Below are 19,089 nucleotides of genomic sequence, written 5' to 3'. Positions count from 1 at the left end.
CATACTATGTCCATTCATTTCTCTCCTTAAATCAATTTTGTTCCCTCTGAGGGAGGGCTATGGATGTTTTACCTTTGGCTTCCAGCTTGCTTTGAGCCTGCCTTGGAGTTCTTTCCTTTCAAAGGAAAGAATACAAAATCAAAATCACACCCATCAGACCCACATTTCCAAATGTATCTATTTCCTACCATCTCTTTAGGAAAGAAGCAGAGTGAATCTTTACACGTCTCCCAACAGTAAGTGCAGAAAGAATGGTTTGGTGAAGAAATGGAGAAAGAAATCTGCAAACTTACTCCAAGATTGAGCAACAGATGAGATCCTGCCTCTGAAGAAATGACATTATGAGTCTGCTTGCTGGATTTTCTATCTAGGAAGCAGCAGGCTGCCAGAATCTCCTGTAAATGGAAGTTCTGGAAGAGAGTAGCATAACTTGTCAAAGGGAAGAAGTGGTGCCAACCAACGCCATCAGCAATGCTTGACAGAACAACTTTGTCTGGACCATTTGAGAATTCCTGTCCATTACAGAGGCTCTTGCAAAATCCTGACAAAATCCCAGTTCAGACTCAGCTATTCCAGAAAGAATGGAACCACTTCAGAACAGCAAGCAAATGCCTCATAATCCCTCCTGCTCCTGGCCCAGCAACAGGGGTGGGAGGGGGCTGAGAGCCCAGATGTGCAGAGTACATCTGCACTGCTGCAGCCATGGCTCTCCTGGAATGATCCCTTCCCCTTGGCCAGCCCAGCACCAGTGTCCAGATCTGCTCTGGCCTCGAGGCCACAGCCACCAATTCCTGTCCTTGTCCCTGCAGCAGCTGCCTCTGCTCTGGGTCAGGGACAAAACAGGTCTGCAGCCTGCAAAGCCTCAGGCTTTGCTAAAGTGGTTTCACTCCTGTTGAGCCATGGCAGGAATAGGACAACACCTGGAGACACAGACCAGAGACACACACACAGTTTTGGGGTGCCAGGTATGTGAGTGCTCCCCTCAACCTCTTCCAGAAATCACTGCCCCACTAACCCATCTTTCCTTCTGTCATCACCCCTTTCTCCACATATAAAGTGTGCTTTAATCATTTTTTTCTAATATTTTCCTCCAGTTTAATCCAGAATGAGTATGGGGAAAATGGAGCAAATGATGGACCCAAGGCAGTGACTCCCAGCAGGCAGACATGGTGAGCAGATGGGATGGGCCAGCCAGAGCTGCCTCTGCTGGAGTCAAGCACTGCCATGTGGGCATGAATCAGCCAGGGGATTTGGCTTTTTGGGGGAAGGAACTGCCCAGCAGGATGTCAGTGACAGTGCCACTTCTATGTGGCACGACCTTGGCCTCAGCAAAAACCCAGCAAATCAAAGCCCCTGCAGCTCCTGCTGAGCCCAGCACATCCCACACCTCACACTCCCAAGGCACAGAGTGGGTCCCAACATCTCAGGTCACACCTGGGAGTGTGGCTGGGTCTGGCTCAGGTGTCTCACACACACTCTGAGGCACAGGATCAAATAACAAGAGTGTTCAGATACCTGAAAAGAAGAGGTGGGTTCTCCTAGATGGCTTTTTTTCCCTCCAGCCCACAACTACTACCCCAGGAGATGCAATAGCTGCTTGCTGTGGGCACTCAGTAGTAAGAGGACACATCCTGGACAGCTGGAAAAACCATGGTGGGTTTTTTTTGTCATGTCTGCATTTTCTTGACTCCATGAGCATCCAAATGAGATTTTAATGGATTACTTTATAAGAGGAGAAATCCATACCTCAAACAGCAGGAACAGAGTATGCAAATGCATGTACATTTTCCATAAGATGTGTGGATTTTGCAGGGGCTGACCTGCTTTTGAGCTCTCTGCTCTAAGACATCTCCTAAAAGAAAGTTGTCATTCAGTTATGTGATATTTTGATAAGTAAACAACTGCTGCATAGAAATCAGCTCCAGTCCATCTGCAAAAGCCTGAAAAATGCCAAATTCATGATTCCAGGAGAATATCATGTCTCAGGGCTCCCACCACCTGATCCAGTAGCAAATCTGCACTCATTTTCCAGCAAGTTATGTTGAATTCTGGCCTCTTAGAGCCAGATTGCTGAGCCCTGAAGCAGGAAGTCAAATACCCCTTTCAGAACATCATTAGCATTAACTATTTTACTGCATATTCCTGTTACTCATGGAAATGGATCCCCTTTGGGCCTGGCTCCAGGCAAGCCCTGAGCATTTGCCCAGGTGAAGTTGATGTGCTCCAAGCCACAGCAAAGAGCTGCTCCCAAACTTCCTGCAAGTGATGCTCACCCAGCACGAGCTCCACAGCTGGGCTGGGGGGCTGAACACAGACCCTGGGCACTGGGCACAGCTCAGAGTGGCTGCAGTGCTGCCTGGAGAGGCTCCTGGAGCAGAGGCTGGGCAGTGCCCCAGGAATCAAGCAGGGATTTATCCCAAGGCTCCAAAGGATTCACCTTGGGCAGTGCCAGAGCCCGGCCGTGGCTCCACCCAAGATGGAGCCAAGATGGATCCGAGTCACCAGTTCTCACACTTGCATCACTTTGGCTCCATTTCCATCTTGGCTTCACTGTCCAATCCCAGCTCCAGCTCCTGCACTCCCATCCTCCCACATTCTCTCCTCCATTGCTGCTGCTTGCACTTTTTGGGGCTGAAGCTGCAGCTTCAGGTGTCCTTGGTTGTGGGGCTGGAAAAGGATTGTTTTGTGTGCCTGAGCTGGGAGGAGAACTTGTGACACTTTGTGTGGAGTTCAGAGTCACACACCAATGCACTGCAGAGTCTGGGAATGTGAAAGATAAAACTGAAGGCATCACAGGGAGATCTGGGGCTCCTGAGCTGGAGAACAGAGCAGGCACTGGCAGCAGCAGATGGGAACTGAGCATGGCCAGGGGGACACACACCTGCCATGGCAGCTCTGCTGACCCACAGAATCACAGAATCACAGACTGAACCAGCTGGAAAAGACCTTTGAAATCATCAAGTCCAAACTGACCTCACACCTCTTCATCAGTTAAGCCACAGCCCTGAGTGCCACATCCAGGCTTTTCTTAAACTCCTCCAGGGATGGTGACTCCAGCACTGCCCTGGGCAGACAATTCCAGTGCCAATCACTCAGTGAAGAATTTTTTCCTGATGTCCAACCTAAACTTCCCCTGGTGCAGCTTAAGCCTGTGTCCTCTCATTTTGTCAGTGCTGCCTGGGAGAAGACACCAACCCCAGCTGAGCACAGCCACCTTTCAGGGGGTGATGGGGTTCCCCTGAGCCTCCTTTCCTCCAGGCTGAACCACCCCAGCTCCCTCAGCTGTTCTTCTCAGGGTTTGTGCTCCAGGCCCTTGACCTGCCTTGTCGCCTCCTCTGGACCCAGGGCAGAGACTTGGGTGGGTCCCACCCAACCCAGCCCTGCTGCACCCTGCACGTCGCTCTGGGACAGTGAAACCCTCTCTGCTGGGTTGTTGTTGGTGGTGGTGTTGTAGGGCAGCCTGCCAGGCTCCCTGCAATCCCTTCAGAAGTGCAAAACAGCCTGATCTGCATCTCTGGTTCACACCTAGTCTTTCAGTGATATTTTTGGAGTGAGCCAGATTGTTAATTGGAAAGGATGTTACCTGCTGCCTGTGCAGTGAGGATCAGTGCTCATGCTTCCTCTCATCATGTTCTCCCATTTGCTCTGCATTCAGAGCAATCCTAAAATCTTGAGATAGAAAAATCTTCTCCCAGGAAGATCCTTTCAGTCTGATAATGGCATTTTTCCTCATCTGCTATGAATATCATTGCTGCATCATTCCCTTTTAGCACTCTGGGCTGCAGCTCTATATTAGGCCAACAAAAATAATAAGTCCTAAAATGAAAATCTCCAGATGATCTTGGCAGGAACAGCACGTCCATCACAAATGGAAGTCACATTTGATACTCCACAATGGCAGGAAACTCACCTGGTTTTATTTAGTCTCCATGCAGCTATGTGCTATTGGCACTTCTCCAGAGTATCTTTTGAGAGGGATTTTTTTTTTTTTTTAACTCCCAGTTAGTGTCTGTCTTTTCTTATCTAGAACAGCCCTCATGTTTGATTTTCATTGGGGCCCTGCGCTGATTTTTTTGTTTGCCTACTGTAAAAAGGTATAAGGGAACTCAGCAATTCATGCATTTACAGTTCTGTTCCCACAACAAGGTGCTTAAAATAAAGAAATTGGCTCAGGGTAATTGCTTGATATGAGAAAGATTATACAGGCAATGAACATCTGTATCACAGCTACAGTTGATGGCTCTGAGTTCTGTATCATGTGCCAGGAGCTCCCTGCCAAAAAAAATACTCAGAAAAAAAGAAATTTCCAGCCCAGCATATGCTTATATAAGACTTCTCCAGCATGCAAAGAAGAAAAAAAAAAGAAAACAAAACAAAAAAAAAGAACAAAAAAAGAAAAGGAGAAAGACAAGAGTGTTGAAACAACACAGGAAATTATGCAACTGATACCTGAGGCTGAGCAGTGCAGATCCCATCCGGAAACCTCCCTATCTCACAAAGCCTGGGTGAAATTAAACAAGTCCTCCTTCTTTTTGGAACTGAGCTGTTGATGCAGAGTCAGATGGAGGTTTGCAGCAGCGTGGTCACTGCAGGGCTCAGCAGCAGCAGCATGGACAGGTTCTGTGTCAGCAGCTGGGCAGTGACTGCCCCCTCTGCCTCCCACCGTGGGAACCACGGGGCTCTGCACACCCCGGGGGACAGACGGACACCGGGGGGCAGATGGACACTGGGGGACACACGGACACTGAGGGACAGATGGACACTGGGGGACACAGGGACACTGAGGGACACACGGACACTGAGGGACATAGGGACACTGAGGGATAGATGGACACCAAGGGACACACGGACACCGAGGGACACACGGACACTGAGGGACAGATGGACACTGAGGGACACAGGGACACTGAGGGACACACGGACACTGAGGGACACACGGACACTGAGGGACAGATGGACACTGAGGGACACAGGGACACTGAGGGACAGACAGACACCAAGGGACACACGGACCTCGGACCGGGGGACATATGGACACTAAGGGACACACAGATACTGAGGGACTACGGACACTAGGGGACACACGGACACTGAGGGACAGACAGAGACCGAGGGACACACAGAGACCGAGGGACAGACAGACACCGGGGGCCATAGGGACTCTGAGGGACACACGGACACAGAGGGACAGATGGACACTGGGGGACACACGGACACTGGGGGACATAGGGACACTGAGGGACACAGGGACACTGAGGGACAGACGGACACCGAGGGACAGACGGACACCACTGATCCTTTGCACAGGCTCGAGTTGTCTCTGTGGCTTCCAGCATGTGAGCTGCACGGATTAAAGGGAACGGGGAAACAAGTTTGGAATAAAATCAGCTGTGAATTTTTGCCAGAAACTGAAGCTGACCCACAGAACAGTAATTCCTGAGATGAGTTCAAGAACATTTCCCACCCTGTTATTTCCACGTTTGCCTTTGACACCCAGGAGGGGCACAGCCCTTCTGCAGGAACCCAGGAGGGGCACATCGCTTCTCTGATGGAGCCCTGGCTTTGGGGGCTCTGCAATCCCCAGCTCACCTGGGGCTCCCAGAAATTCCCCTGGAGCCTGCAGCAGTGCAGAGCCCATCACCCCCAGGTGAGCAGGTGAGGCTCTCAGAGCTGCAGCTCAGGGCTCAGCACGTGATGGGAGCCTGGGCTTGCCCGGGCACAGCACTGGGAGCTCAGCTCCATTTCCTCAGCCTTGCCATGGGAGATCCCTTCCCACCATCAAAGGAGCAGGAGATTCTGGGGCTCCCTGGTGACCAGGGAAGCTCTGGTTCTGCTGTGTTCTGGTGAAGAGCTCACCCACCCCATGGCCTGCCACCCTTGCTGATGGTTTGTGTCTGCACTGAGGGTCTGCACAGCAACAGAGGAGAGACAGAAACATCAGACATCTAAATCTTGCCAAGCAGTTGTGTGGTGAGAGGAAGGCAAAGGCAGGACAGGACCAGAACAACCTCCCTGCCCTGAGTGAAACACTCACACCTGTCTCCTGAAAGAAATCTGCCTGCAGAATGCTTTGTGGGAGCCCTCCTGTAGGCTGGTGTGAGGAAACACTGCAGGCTGGCTGGAGAGCTTTGGGCTGGACTGGGGTTTCCACAGTAGCTTCAATAAGCCAGAAGCTCACCATGTTCTTGTTTAGCCTTCAGGAAGCCACACACGGAGGGGGATTCATGCCCTCACCTCCACTTTGGTCTGTCCCTGCTCCCACAGTACCCACGCCACCACTGTCCTCTCCCACTGGTCCAAAACCACAGCCCACTTTCTTCCTGGCAGCACAGCTGCCCATCAGCCCATGGGGAGCACATTCACAGAGCCTGCAGAGATATGTTCCTCCTCTTGGGCTGCAGAGCCCCAGAACAGCCTAAAACCAAATTAATAGCTTCATGTCAGGGAGAGAAACACATCCCCACTGCTGCCTTGCCAGGCCCAAACCACAGCACCTCCTAAAGAGCCCCAGTGCAGGACCTGGCCATGCCCAGTGGGACCTGAGCCCCCCGACCAGGAAGGAGCCCTTTGTACCTCTGAAATGCTGTGAGCTTGTGAAACAAAGTCCCAAACTCCTTGGTGCCCCAGAAACTGAGGGAGGAGAGGGGCTGGGAGAGTTCCCCAGCACGTCTCAGTGGGCAGGAGGACTATCTAATCAGATGTGGATGGAGAACAAATAAAAACCAGCTGCTTCTCACCAGATCTTCTCCCAACTGGAAAAAAAAAACTGCAAACACATACAAGAACAAGGGAAAAGGCACTGATGAGCTGTTATCTGAATTTATTGCCATCATCTGACCCACAGTGGGGTCTACTTTTTTTCTTCCTCTAATTTATAACCCAGTTTCTCATCATGTCATGACATCACCCAGGGAGTTAGATTTCATAAACACACACACATCTCACTGGAAGCAGGATGAACCCCTGGGCCATCCTGGGCTCTGAGCAGCATCACTCCCCAGGCACTCTCTGTTCCAAAAAATCCCTTGGTGTGGCCATGACAGAGCCACCCAGCCCTGAAGGCAGCTTGGGGGATTTTTGTCCCACTCCAGCCTAAGGCAGCATTCACCCTCGTGTCCTCTTGCTCCACCCTCACTGCACTCTCCTTCCAAGGGCTCCAGATAGCTCTGCACTGCAGGATGATCTCTGCTGTTTTCTTCTGGCAGTACAATATATCAAATCCTTCCGAGACTGGGTGGAACCAGAGCTGCCTCCTCCATGCTCAGTCCAGGCTCAGGCTGGAGCAGCAGTGATCAGCATTCCCTGGCCCAGCACTGGTCCCAGAGCAGACTGCCCATGTGGACAGCCCAGGAGGGAGCTCTTGGCTTTCCTAAACCTACCATTGGAATGAGAGAGCTGCCATTCATCTGTCTAAATTCTCTGATATTTGTCTGCCTGCAGCTCCCCTTGGTGAGAAATCAGGAACTGCCCCACGGTGATCCCAGCTGACAGGCCAGGGCCAGGCCATGGGGTTTAACTTCCCTTTGCTTTCAGAGGTGGCAACACAAGCTGCAGCTCAGGGTGGGCACGTGCAGAGCACTGTCAGCGTGGGCAGTTCAGCTCCAAACTGATTTTTAAACCAGTTCAGCCAAGCCAGTGAGAGACTGGTACAAACCAGCCTTGAGACCAGCAGCAATCGTGCACCTACTGAATTCTGTGGATTCAGGAGTGATCCAGGCTGCTCTCCCAACAGCCTGATTACTGTAAAATCAATTCCAGTCAATGGGATGTGAAATGGGACAGAAATGAACTTCCCTGTGATGTGCAGGCAGGGAGAGAAACACAGCATCTCCAGCTGGCTCACCTTCCCTTCAGCACAGACACATCTGGGCAGGGCTTGTCCTGGGCTGGACACCAGCAGGCTCAGCTGGTGGCCCCAAACGAGTCAGCATCTTGTTGTTCATCCTTTCCTGTGCACCCAGCCTAAAATGCACCTGCCCAAGTGCTCAGCTCCACACTGATGTTCTTACAAACCCTCAGGCTCTCTGCAGCAGATTTAACCCAGGAGCTCTGGGATAATTCTTGGAAGAGCAGAGCAGCTTCCTCCAGCCCATTTGCTGGTTGGGATAATTCTTCCTTTGACTGATGATCAAGAAGCTATTATGTCCTGAGAGGGCAGTGATTTGTTCTATAATGCTCATGGCACTGCTTCAGTGCTTGGCAATTCTGTCTTGTTATCACTGGTGGAGAATTTTACAGGCCACTGACAGACCTTCAAACGCAGCCATTGCTGTGTGGAAAATCCAATTTGCTTTGGAAGTCTCCTGACACAAGGCCTTGTCTTCATGGTCCCTTGGCAAACCATTTTCAGCACATGCATTAGTTCATGACCCTGTGATTTAACGGACATCATTAAATTTTAGCAGAAGAATCCATCACTTTGAAGGAACCCCTAACAAGTGTGTGACCTAAAAGTGAGACCTTATATCCTGGCATCTTCACACAAAGGACTCCTTTTCTCTTAACATTTGGCTTATCTCCATGCCACTCCCAGGTCAAGTTCAGCAGTGAGCCCTGGTCATCAATGCACCATTGAGCTGCTCCAGGAAAAGCAAATTGCATCAAAGCAAAAAATGTAAATGTGCATTTCTTCGCAGCATCCCCCACTGCCAAACAGATAACAAGTTTATGTAGGCACAGAAAAAAAAAAAAATCCCTATTTGAATAGTAATTGTTTGCTTATAAATTAACCCACAGAACTGTGCCACATGCCGTAAAACAATTTTACATTACATGGGCTTAAACGGTGGGGCTGGTATAATAAACTCTGTGTTGAGTCACCGAATTCCTCACATTCTTTGACTTCCCATTATGTCTCAAATGTCAGATATTTCACTGGGGTAACAAGCAGTAGCCAGGGCTGGGGGTTTGCGTGGGTTTTAATTGTAAAAGCAACATTCTCCTAGAGAAGGACAGACCAGGCTCACAACCCCACTCTGCAGCTTGGGCAGATTGGAGGAGCTTCAAAGACTCCTTGTCTCCCCACTGGGCTGTTTTGGGGTTTCAGGCCCCCCCAATCTGGCTGAGGGTCTCAAAGCTGTGCAGCACCCCCAGCCCTGGGCCGTGGAGCCTCTGCTGCCTCCTCATGAAAAATGTGTGTGAGAGAGGGGCTGAGCGTGGCTGCAGCCTGGGGAGGCTCCTGGCTTTGGGCAAACCACCAAAGTGCTGCAGTAGCCTGACAGCTACTCTGCCTTCCAATCATATTGTCAAAGTAAGGCTTTATCACTTTGAGATTGTTCAGTAAAATCCAGGCTTTATTTACTGTTAAACATCACTGTTTAAAGATTGTTAAGATCTTGTGGATTCCCCTTTTCCTTTGTATTCTGGTGCAGAGGAAGCCAGACCTTACTTAGAGAGCATTTTGGGCTTTTGGTGCATCAGTAAAGGTGGCAGTGTGTCTCAGCTCCCTTCTCCATGGAGCCAGACAAACCTGTAGGTAATTTGGACATAACCTTTCCTCAAAAATGCCAGCCATTCTCCATCCATATCCTTCAGCATGGATGCTTCATGGAGGCAGAAACTCAGGAAAAAAACAGGAGCCCAGAAATGCCCTGTGATGTACCCAAAACATGTGCATGGATTAAGAGAGGAATTGCCCAGGGGCAATAAAAACAATGGAATTTCCCTCCTCTCAGTCTCAAATCAGGTTTGGCTGGTGTTTAGCATTGATCCAGGGGTGAAGCAAAAAAATATTGGGAGGGTCAGGCTGCCATAATTCACTTTTCCTCCTCTCCTATGCAAACAGGGTTGGCAGAAAGGGAGGGAGTTGCTGTTGCTCATCCTGATGGCAGGAGCACCCAGAGCTGAGCAAGCCCTGTGCCCCACTCTGATTTCAGCAAGCCTTGAAAAAACACAAAAGAAGCACATGGATTTATTATCTATGGTCTCTTCCCAGCTATAACCAACAGAAAACATCTGTAGGGGGAAGGAACCACTCATTTACTATCTGAAATGTCAATGAAACCCAAGAGAAAAGGAACCAAATGCAGCAATTACCCAGGGCTCCTCCAGCCCCCTGCAATAATCAAATAAAGCTAATTTGCACTGACCCCTTTTGGTGCTGACTCCAGGCATGGAAGAAAAATATCACAAAGGAAAATCACCCCAATCCTCCAGTCTTTCTCAAAAATTGGGAGCTGAGGCTAACTAACCCATAGGAAGAAAACACACAGCCAGAAGGGCAGGAGCTTTAAAAACTTAATCCCTTCAGACAAATGTGAAATACTTGTGTTTCAGCTGAGCATGAATCAGAGATGACTCTCAGCAATCCCTGATTTAATAACAGCAAGGGCTGGGTGCAGTGGGTGCAGCTTTCCCCCTCCCTCTACCTGCTGAATCCATCTCCAGCTTTTGGGGCTGATTCAGGGCTGGCCGTGGCACCATTAAGTCAAACCTAAACAGCCTGCTCCCATCATTGACAGGGAGCCACGGGGTCAGCTGGAAACCAGAGAAAATCTGTTCAGCCATTTCTGAGGGCAGAGCAAACCCTGATGCTATCACTTACTCCTGCAGACACTCAGTCGGAGTTTGCTGCCAGAGCACCTGGTGCTGCTGCCTCAAACCCTGCCAGGGAGCCCCTTGCACTTTATCAACCACACTCACAGGTTTCTTTCCAGAAAACACAGGGAAGGTGATGAGCAGGGCTGTGGGTGCAAGCAGGACCAGCTGGCACAGCTCAGCCTCCTTCATCCTCATGGGGTGTTCAGGGAGATGCTCCCACCCATCCCCAGCAGAATCCCCCACTCACTGGGGTTTTGTGGTGGAGGGGCAGCCTTGTCCTCCACTGCCTCTCACCAAGGCTGGAGAGCTGCCCCAGCTCCCTGACCACAGCTGGCCATCCCTCCCTGGGCAGCTGGAGCAATGGCCAGGCTCAGCACTCGGGTGTGGAGGGGGGACACGGCCCCAGGAGCCCCCAGCAGCTCTGGATGGCAGCCAGCAGGTCAGGGAAACCTCACACCACAGGATCCCAGTGCCCCTGGGTGGAGAAGCATCCACCCCACAGTCCTGAGGAGAGCCAGCCCTCAGCAGAACCCTCTTGTACCCCAAAACATGCAAGGCAGGGGGGAGGTGGGGAACAGCACAGAGGGGATGAGGGGAGCAGAGCCAGCACTGCCAGACACAGGGGGATGCTCACTCTGGATCCAGCAAGGCCACCTGAGCAGCGAGGGCACGAGTGCTGGAGAGGGGCTGCCCACTGTCCCCAGGGTGTTCCTGACTGGGGACAGCCAATAAACCCCTCTAAAGCAAAAAGGTTCTCTGCTCAGGCCAAGGAGCAGGAGCTGAGCCCACCAGAGTGGGACCTGCACCACAAACAGCTCAAGGCCACCAGTTTGGGAAGTGTCATCACAGCCAGCTCAAGCCCACCAGAGTGGGACCTGCACCACAAACAGCTCAAGGCCACCAGTTTGGGACCTGCTCCAGCTCCTGTGCTCCCACTGCCCCTGGGGGTCAGAGCAGGGTGAGCTCCCAGGGCATGGCCAGCACCACCACTCTCCATGGCTTTAGCAGTAAATAAACAGGATAAACGGGGAAAGGGAGGCTCAGAGGGAGGAAACAACTCGTCCCTGAGTCACCAACAGCCAGGAACAGATTGCAGGTCTCCTCCAGACCTCTGCTCTGCTTTCCTGCCTGGGAATGTTGCTGTGTGGCTGTATCACATTCTCCCCAGCACTGAAGCATCTAAGCAGCAAGCCCAGGGTTGGTGGTACAGTAAGAAATGCAAGGAAGGAGGCAACCTCTCTCCTGGGACCAGACTAGGTGGCCCTTTTTTAGTTCATAGGGAATTAAGGGGGAAAATGAAAATAAAAAGAGGAGAAAAATATCCATGTCCAAAGCTTGTTTTTTCTCAGCAACTCCAATTGTTTCTGCTTCCTAATAAATCATGTAGGCCAGTGACAACCAATCTGCACAGCATTATTATTGTCTCAATACATTTGTTGAAAGAAAAATAACACTGTGGCTTTGCTGTAGCAGACAGGATCTGCTTTTCCAAAAGGTTTGTTGATATTAGCCCACAGTCTTGTTGGGCTCCATGTATACTCTGGACTGAAAGAGCTTTGCTGCATTCCCATCTCTAAGATACAGAGAGTCACCAAACCTAAATATTACCCTGAGCAGCTGAGACCTCAAAAGGTCTTTCTTTGTTTTGCTCCACACTCTGTTTCCCATTAACTCTTCACAGCATTTGTGTGTCTTAGGCTTGCAGAGCCCAGGGCTGAACTTGGCTCCAGGCTGAACTATCTCACATCCATCTAAACAACAGCCAGTTTGCAACCTGCAGGATTTACTCCAGAAGATTTTCCACTGCATGTCAGCAGCACAAGTCCCTCCTTGAGGGGCCAGCTTGGGGAGCCCAGGCTGTGTCTGCTGGATAGCAGCACTTAGGTCCATGGTCATGTCAGCAAGTTATTGCCCCCAAACACCCCCAAGGGGTGATCTGCAGTCATCCCACATCAAGGAGCTGCAGGTTCTGCTCCCCAGCAGCCCAGTCCTCTGCAGCTCCTCATGATGCCTTGGAGTGGCTCCCCAGAACAGAGCCCAGACAAGGAGTAGAGAATAAAGTGGGGATTTATTAAAGGCCTTCAACAGATACACCTTGGGCAGCCAAAGCCTCCCTGAGGCTTTGACAGCAGTCATGAGTTTTTCAGACAATTATAAGTTTGGTCCATTTAAACATCAGGGGTTAATTCTCCAATTACAGCTTTAGATAATGAAGTTGTATTTCCCCAGTTTGCTTCTCCCCAATTCACTTTTGTTTATACTCTCTGGGGCCTGATGCTGTGGGGTGTCCTTGAATCTCAGGCCCAGAGGGATTGTTTTATATGACCAAAATGTGAAGACAGTAGCTAACATTTCATCTGGAGTTCAGAGTTATGCACCAATGCAGTGCAGGATTTGAAAAATATAAAGGCTACAATCTTAAGGCATCATTCACAGCTTAAAGCATCAGCACATTGTATGGACAGACCATCTGCTTAAATCCCCAGTGTTTACAGAGACCCAGAGCAGGGGCATCAGCACCCCTGTTCTTGTCCTGGGTGTCCCCAAGAGAAGCAGGGAGCTGGGTGGGTGCAGGGAGCAAAGCCCTGGGGTCAGTGGTGAGCCCTTGCCTGTCCATGCTCCACTTGTGCTACTGCTTATTGCTGAATGACAATCAAACAGGATTTTTCTGGCTTTTTTTCTTTCCACAGCACATGGAGACCAGGAGAGTTCTCCAGCACACCAGAAAGATCCAGCCAGGGCATATCAAGAGCAGCCTCAGCTTCCATGGGGGTTCCCATGAAGTGTGTCCACAGTGCACAGCCTCTGAACCAGCCTCACAGTGCTCTGCAATCAGCTTACCTGGCCCCAAGCAGCCTGATAAGCAAAAATGGAATACCTGAGTCTTGCTCACCCACAGCCCAGCCTTGCCTGCCAAGAAGGGCAAAGGGAATCCCAAAAACCTTGTGTGAGCAGCCTCAGGGAGCCCAGGCAGGGCACACCAGCCCAGGTGTGTCTGTTCACACCCACAGCAGAGTGATCCCAGCCTGGAGATGTGGGAAGGGGGAAACTGAGGCAAGAGAGCCACCAGCAGTGAGGCTGCCACAACAGAGCACCCACAGCTCTGCAGGTTGTGGCAGTCACTGAACACTTCTGCAGCCACTGGGCAGTGCCACAGCAAACAAAATTTACCCCCTGATACTCCAAGTGTCAGACATTCTGGTACCTTTGGCTTTGAAGGAAATGATAATTTAATTTTGAGTGCCAAGCCAAGGCTACATGGGGTTTGGAAGCTGAACAACAAACACAGAGGGGTTTTTCCACCCAGCTTCACTTCTGCTGCCTCTGCAGCAGTTCCCCAAAGGCAGGCTGCTAACACAGGGCTTGCTTAACACCATCACCCATTCCTGCTCTGAGAGGAGGAAGGAAAGGGCATGTGGTGTCACAAGGGAGATAAGGCAGGGAGCAAAAACAGCCCTGCAAGGTGGGCAGAGACAGCTGGCCTGACTCAGAGCTGAGCCCATCCCCCCTGAGGGGCTTCAGAAACAGGGGGAAAGAGCTAAGTGAAATAAAGGCCAAGGTTTAACTAAGGTTTGGCTACTTCCAAAAATTTTTATTTTAAGCATGATCAATAGATTTAGATGCTGTGACCCTCAGGAGCCAGTCCTGCAGGGTTTACTTTTTTAAGGAGGCATTCGCAGCCATGGGTCAGTAACAGGTACTTGAATAGACAAGCCCAGACAGGGCCATATCTCCACACTGGCTGAAATCAGCTCCAGTCTTCCTCACCCAAAATCCACCACTCACCCCCAGCTCACCAGTATCCACCAGCATCCAGGCTGGGATGTTCCTGTGACACCCTAAAGCACTGAGAAAAAATCAGATTAAAACATCCTCTGTGGGATTGAAGAAAACTATTGCAGGGCATTAACATTTGTGGGGGATTTTGAAAACATTTTTTTCCCACCCTGGGAAAGACAGAAAGTCTTTTTCCATTTGGGGCACAATAATAGGCAGATAGGATTTCTCTGGAATAAGCAGATTAAGAACAACCCAATGAAGGGTGGTAACACTGCACAGTCAGAAGGAAAAAACCCAGGGGCAAGGCAGGCTTGGCTCAGCTGCCCCAGACAACCAGCACAAGGCTTGAGCTGCAGCCACTGCTTTTATCAGCAGTGCAATGATTGTGTCCATGCTGAAATCTGCTCCTGAAATTGCTCCATGCCTGAGTTTCCTCTCCCTCCAGCCAGCCATGCACAGGCAGTCTGTGTTAGCAGCACTCTGTGCAGCCCCTCCAGCCCTCCCAGAACCATCCCACCACAATCAGAGATGTTTGTTTGTGTCTCACCCAGTCCCGTTTGTCCTCTCTGTAAACCACGGAGTGATTCAGCCCCAGGGCAGCTCCAGCCTGGCCACAGCCCCACAGCAGGGAGGGGGTACCCAAGACCTTCCCCAGCCACTCCCTTTAAAAACACAACTCTGGGCTGAGGTGACTGAACTGATTTTTTTTTTAATTATTATTATTGTTATTATTATTTCCTCTCCAGGCAAATACAGGCTCTGCACAAACCAGTCTGACTCCAACTCCATCTGGCACTTCCCAGAGGAACTGGAAGAACTGGTTGGTGATGGGGCCACCCTGGTGCCTGGGTGGGCACCTGTCCCAGCCCCCAGCCTCAGAGATGGCAGTGACATCCACACCTCATCCACCCTCTGCCGTTTTTAGAAGGAATTCCATCAGGTTTCCAGCAGCCAACAATGCCCTGCTCTGTATGTGGCAGCAGGGCTCTCCTTGCAGCAGGGCCCAAAGCCCTTCTCCCTCAGCTCATTCCAGGTGGGGTAGACAGGTTTATCACAGGAGCAGTCAGGACCAAGCAGGACTCAGCCTCTTGGCTCCACTTCCCATATGGAGAGGAGCCTGCTGGGCTGCTGGGAGCATCAGGAAAGAGCCACCCCCTTCAGCACAGCATGGAACTGGCAGAGCTGCTGGGCTCAGCATCCCTCTGGCTGCAGCAGCTCCAGGTCCATCCTCATCACCTGTGAGATGTTCCTCAGCCAAACCTGGCCACTGGCTGCAGAGCCAAGCCCCTGTGTCCCCAGTGCTGGGACAACCTCCACGGGGTGTTTCCAGCCCAGCTCAGCCTCACCCAGCCTCCCCCAGAGCAGGGAGCATGTTCTGACACCAGCATGAGTAATCCCATCAAATGACAGCCTGGAGAGGCTGGAGAAGAGGCTCCCTGCCCCAGCCCAGCCCTGCAGTGGGGGTCACAGCAGCACTGTGCAGCACATTCACCCAGGAACCAGCCCAGCTGAGCAGCACGTGCTGCCCAGCAGCGAGCAAAACACACACAGGAGCAATCCTGAAACCCTTACTGAGCTTCTTGGCTCTTGCCCCAAAACAGGCAAGGCCTGACTCTCCCAAAACCAAGGACTGCTGACTCCTGCTGCACTGCCACGGCCTCTGAGCCCCAGGAGATGCCTCTGGTTTCCAGAGAAGCCAGGAAAAGGCAAAGCAGCTGAGTCAGCACCCAGCCCTGGGGAGAAAGCCCTGACTCAGCTCTGCTTCCAGCACAAATGGACTCTCCTCTCCTCTCCTCTCCTCTCCTCTCCTCTCCTCTCCTCTCCTCTCCTCTCCTCTCCTCTCCTCTCCTCTCCTCTCCTCTCCTCTCCTCTCCTCTCCTCTCCTCTCCTCTCCTCTCCTCTCCTCTCCTCTCCTCTCCTCTCCTCTCCTCTCCTCTCCTCTCCTCTCCTCTCCTCTCCTCTCCTCTCCTCTCCTCTCCTCTCCTCTCCTCATGCTCTGACAGCCCCACTGAGGCTCTGACAGCCCCACTGATGCTCTGACAGCCCCATCCCTGCCCTGCTGCCCCATCAGCTGCACACACAAAGCTCATGAGTGAGGCTTTGCAGGCTGGAGACCTCAAGCACAGGAGCAGCTACTGCTCAGGGCCAGTTAACTGTGCAAGGACCCAGGGGTCACAAAAACCTTCTGGAAAAGCTCACAGCAGCACAGCACAGAGCAAGGCTATGAGGAGAGCTGTGGGGTAGAGCAGAATGCTGCAGCAGTCCAGCTCAACACCCTTCAGCTGGGGAAAGGACACAAGTGGGGGTCCCAGCTGAAGCCCATGAGCAGCAGTCACTGCTGGTGCTCTCAGGGCTGGCCCAGGGCCTTGGACAGACACCCAGCATCCCAGGAATGGGCTGCCTGCCTCTTCAGAACCCACCTGGGCTCTGCAGATCTCCATGCCTGCACAGACTGCCTGCCACAGCTTCCTCGTTGTGTTTGGGGGTTCTGCACCTCCTTTGCTGGGCAGAGGGAAAGGAGTAACAGATGAGGGAAATTCTTTAAACAAAGTGAGATTGAAATAGCCACTGAAAATTGCAATTTCTTTTGTTTTCCCCCTGTCCAACACTCTCAGAGCTCGAGCTGAGGTTCTCCCTGGATGCTCCTACCCCAAGAGGAGTGAGCAGCCAGGTGCTGGTCACAGCAAGCACAGGTGCTGTGCCAGTGGTGCTGTGTGTTTCCTGCTGCCATGGGCAGCCCCACACCTCTGCTCAGCTCCAGCACAGAGCCTGGAACCACTGAGGAGGGACACAAGGCAGAAATCCACCTTTCCTGCTCAGCCTTGGCTAGAGATTTCCAAATGCTGACTGGGGCAGAATCAAGGCACGTGGGTGATTTTGAGATAGGTGGGTGTGACACTCCAAAATGAACTTCACTGGGTTGGGGCTTTTTCACTGTCACCAGGCATCTCGTTTTTGGTAAGGGAGGAGGAAGTGAGTGCTCACAGTTGTTCATTGGGTCCCCTCAACATCTCTCAGTGAGGCTCTGAGGTCAAGGCTGATGGTGAAGGAGAAAGGATTGTCTGAAAAAGGCTCCTTCCTTATTGACCATCCCAGAACAAGGCCAGATGCTCCTCACTCAAAGGAGGTTCAAAGTCAGCTGAAGGGGAGCTGCCCCTACAGCAGAAAGGGAAATCACTTCTGCCAAGCTGGAAAGGAGAAACTTGATTCTTCTTCCTCCCCAGCAGCCCCAGGCCTGAATCCTGCTGCAGTCAAGACATTTCTTTGCTTTGGCTCTGTATTACTTCTAACCACTCTCAGAGACTTACACATAGCTCCCCCCTAATGTTTTCTGGTTTAATTCTCAACCAATTTGGTTTTCAATCTGCTGTCTCCTAGAACAGCTGGTCCCAACATTGCTAACCTTATTTACCACTTAACCAGCATCTCTGACACATCACCCAGAGACTTTTCCAGTTCCAGAAATAAGTATCAGCTAATTAAGTTAACGAGGGGCAGGAGAGCTCCTATCTGCCTCGGAGGTGTTGCTGGTCAGGCTTGGAGCTCATGCAAGCCCTGCCACACTTCAAAGGGCAGGTTTGCAGCAAACACCTGCTGCACTGCAGCTCCTCCCGGCTGTGAACGCTCCTGGACGCCCAGAGCCTGATGCAAGAGCCAGATCACATCTCCTGCCAGCGTGACTCACTTCAAATCACAGCCCTCCCCTCTCCAGCAGCACAGCACCAAGGTGTGTGCTATGAAATCAGCCATGCTGGTGCTCAAGGTGTAAACAGCTCGAATAACTTATTATATTATAAACATAATTATAAATTATTTAGCTTGAATAACTATGTTAGCTTGACTAATTATGGTAGTCTGAATAACTATGTTAGTCTGAATAACTATGATAGCTTGAATTACTATGTTAGCTTGAATAACTATGGTAGTCTGAATAACTACGTTAGCTTGAATAACTATGTGGTCAAAGTGTCCCCCCCAGAGCCCAGTTGTGTCCTTGGATGAGGTCCTCATCTCCACAGGTCACAGCATGCCCAGCACAGGGATAAATCAGGACAGCCCCTCCTCCAGAAAAGGCTGAGCTGTGCTGATGGCAGGTACCTGTATCAGGAGACCAGCAGTGGGCTGGAGCTAAAGCAATGCCTGATGCTGCCCAGAGGGAAAACCAGGGTCACCCATGAGCTGGGAGAAGGTGGCAGCACCAGAGTTTGATGAGAAGGTGTCTGCAAGCAGCTCTGATCTGAGCACCCTTAGCACCCTGCCAGCGGCTGAGGGTGGCTGGGACATCACTGGGGACAAGCTGTGACAGTCACACCTTTGCAGCCTGGCTGTGCCTCATGCAAGAAGCAGAGTATCAGCACAGTGTGGGGGAAGTGGCTGCTCCTCCTGAACGGGAAGCAAACAGGTGAACTAATCCTGGCTGGCAGCAAAGCAAGCTGTGACCCTGCTCCCTCCATGGAGGCTCTGAATTCATGGTGATTGGAGAAGAGATGACCCTGCCACCCCACAGGATGAGGGACAAGATTTCCCCCAGTCCAGCAGCATCTGATAAACCTCAACCAGACCCTGCAGACACCCACAGAAGTTTCCCAAGCCATTTGTCACCAGAGCAAGCTCTGCATGGCTCACACCTGGGAGGTGATTTAGCTCACCATGGGCTCATGGAAAGTCAGAGGAATTGAGGGTTACCATGGAAATTGTGTTCACCAACACAAACCACACACTTGCCAAAGTTCAGACACAGGAACACAGCACATGCCTGGTGCCTATTTA

This window comes from Oenanthe melanoleuca, chromosome 18, assembly GCF_029582105.1.
Source record: "Oenanthe melanoleuca isolate GR-GAL-2019-014 chromosome 18, OMel1.0, whole genome shotgun sequence".
In the NCBI taxonomy this organism is placed as follows: Eukaryota; Metazoa; Chordata; class Aves; order Passeriformes; family Muscicapidae; genus Oenanthe; species Oenanthe melanoleuca.
The sequence above is the reverse complement of the archived record's forward strand: the minus strand, read 5'-3'. Positions refer to the sequence as shown.